We start from the raw sequence: 3,210 nt of genomic DNA on the forward strand, positions 1-3,210 counted from the left end.
TCCCACTTGGATAAAATGAAGAAACTGGCAGGAACCAGCAGATGGCAACAAAAGCTATCCCTAGCTACCCTCACTGGTCATTAGCATAAGATACTTCCTCTGGGGCATGTTTACAGATGCTAGGCAATGACCAGGAAATTACTGCCCCTTTCCTAGAAAGTTAGGAATAACCTGCCCCTCAATTTGCATTAGCCTGCTTCTTAATTTGCATGTAATTAAAAGTGGGTGGAAGTGGCTATAAATACAGTTGCCAACAGGACGAGAACTGCTCTGAGCACACTGCCTATGAGTTGTCTCTGCTCTACAAGGAGTAGCTCCAGTTCAATAAAAATTGCTGTTTGACCACTCATAGTGGCTCATGCCTCCAATAACAGCACTTGGGGAGGCTGAGGCAGGAAGATTGCTTGAGCTCAGGAGCTTGAGACCAGCCTGGGCAACATAATGAGATCTTGTCTCTACAAAAAATACAAAAATTAGCTGGGCATGGTGGTGGGCACCTGTGGTCCCAGCTATTTGGGTAGCTTAGGTGGGAAGATTGTTTGAGCCCAGGTGGTTGAGACTGCAGTGAATTGGAATTACACCACTGCACTCTAGCCTGGGTGGCAGAGTGAGACCCTGCCTCGAAAAAAAAAAGTGCTGTTTAACACCACCAGCTCACCCTTAAATTCTTTCCTTGGCAAAACCAAGATCCCTCCCAGATTAAGCCCCAGTTTGGGGGCTCACCTGCCTGTCTGCATCTAAACCACAGCCTTGCACAAAAGCCATCACAACCTTACACAAAATACTTCTTTGAAAACATCTGCCCAGTAACTGCCTGTCCAACCTTGGGCTGATGCTTGTTATTGATTGGATTAATGCTTGTTATTGACTAACCCTTGTTACTGATTCTTGTAGCAACCAATAATTGTTCCAAAACAACTTACTATATGTAACGATTCTAACTTTTCCTTTAAAACCCACCCCTTTTTTTTTTTCAGGTCAGGCATAGTGGCTGATGCCTGTAATCCCAACTCTTTGAGTGGCCAAGGCAGGCGATCCCTTGAGCCCAGGAGTTTGAGACCAGCCTGGGCACAACGGTGAAACCTTGTCTCTACAAAAAATACGAAAATTAGCCAGGGGTGGTGGCATGTGCCAGTAGTCCCAGCTACTTGGGAGGCTGAGGCAGGAGGATTGATTGAGCCTGGGAAGTTGAGGCTGCAGTGAGCCATGATTGTGCAACTGCCCAGCCTGGGCAACACATGAGACCCTGTCTAAAAAAAAATTAAAAAAAAAAACAAAAAAAACCTCTTATTTTCCTTTACCTCCTCATGCCGAGACCAGCTCAGTCGGGGAGACCCTAACCCAGCAATGCTAGAGGAATTAAAGACACACACACAGAAATATAGAGGTGTGAAGTGGGAAATCAGGGGTCTCACAGCCTTCAGAGTTGACAGCCCCAAACAGAGATTTACCCACATATTTATTAACAGCAAACCAGTCATTGGCATTGTTTCTATAGATACTAAATTAACTAAAAGTATCCCTGATGGGAAACGAAGGGATGGGCCGAATTAAATGAATAGGTTGGGCTAGTTAACTGCAGCAGGAACATGCTCTTAAGACACAGATCGCTCATGCTATTGTTTGTGGCTTAAGAATGCCTTTAAGCGGTTTTCTGCCCTGGGTGGGCCAGGTGTTCCTTGTCCTTATTCCCGTAAACCCACAACCTTCCAGCTTGGGCGTTAGGGCCATTATGGACATGTCACAGTGCTGCAGAGATTTTGTTTATGCCCAGTTTTGGGGCCAGTTTACAGCCAGATTTTGGGGGGTTTGCTCCCAACCTCCTCATATGCCCATAGGTTAATACGGTACCATATTCCACATTGCAATGCTTACTCCTGAATTAATTTATCATATTTGGATAATCTCTTTTATTTAGTTTGACAATAGAACTAAGGTAGAAAGAAATCAACTATAAATATGAGTGGAAATCAATGACATATAAAATAAACGGAGAAAAACAACAAAACCAAAAACTAGTCCTTTGAAAAGTTCAATAAAATATATAGACATCTTTTAGCCTAATAAGGTACAAAAGAGGGAAGACACAAATTGCCAATATCAGTAATAAGAGAGGGGACATCACTAAGGATCCTATAAACCAAAGGTCAGCGAGCTTTTTCTGTAAAGATTCAGGGAGCATGTTTGGCTTTGTGGGTCACACATGATCTGTGAAGCAACTACTTAACTCTATTGCAGTGGTAAAGGAGCCATAAAAATTATGTATTTGTATTTCAAAAACAGGCTGCAAGATGAATTTGGCCTGTGGCTGTAGTTTGCCACCCCATACTATAAACATTAAAAGGATAATAATGGAATATTTTGAAACACTTTATATGAAGACAATCAATACCTTAGATGAAATGGACACATTCTTTAAAAGACTAAAATTGTTGGGGCCAGGCATGGTGGCTCATGCCTGTAATTCCAGCACTTTGGGAGGCTGAGGCAGGGGGATCACCTGTGGTTGGAAGTTAGAGATCAGCCTGGGCAACATGGTGAAACCTCGCCTCTACTAAAAATACAAAAATTAGCCAGGTGTGGTGGTGCGTGCCTGTAATCCCAGCAACTCAGGAGGCTGAGGCACCAAGAATCTCTTGAACCTGGGAGGCAGAGGTTGCAGTGAGCTGAGATTGCATCACTGAACTCCAACCTGGGTGACAGAATAAGACTGTCTCAAAAAAAGAAAAAAAAAAGACTCAAATTGTCAAAACCAATGCAAGAAAAATTAGAAAGTTCAAATAGCTCTATATTAGGGTTTCTCAACCTCAGCACTGTTGATATTTGGGTTGGATAATTGTTGTGGGGGAGGGCTGTCCTGAGTATTGTAGGGTACTGAGCAGTATCCCTGGCCTCTACCAGCTAGATGCCAGAATGACCACCCAGTTGTAACAACCCCAAATGTCTCCAGATGTTACCAAATGTCCCCTAAGGGAGGGATAAAATCACCACTGCCCTATATCAATTAAAGAAATTGAGCCAGGCATGGTGGCTCATACCTGTAATCCCAGCACTTTGGGAGGCTGGGGTGGGCGGATCACCTGAAGTCAGGAGTTCGAGACCAGCCTGACCAACATGGAGAAACCTTGTCTCTACTCAAAATATAAAATTAGCCGGACATGGTAGCACATGCCTGTAATCCCAGCTACTCGGGAGGCTGAGGCAGGAGAA

The sequence above is a fragment of the Mandrillus leucophaeus genome, unplaced genomic scaffold (genome assembly GCF_000951045.1).
Source record: "Mandrillus leucophaeus isolate KB7577 unplaced genomic scaffold, Mleu.le_1.0 Scaffold902, whole genome shotgun sequence".
NCBI lineage: Eukaryota > Metazoa > Chordata > Mammalia > Primates > Cercopithecidae > Mandrillus > Mandrillus leucophaeus.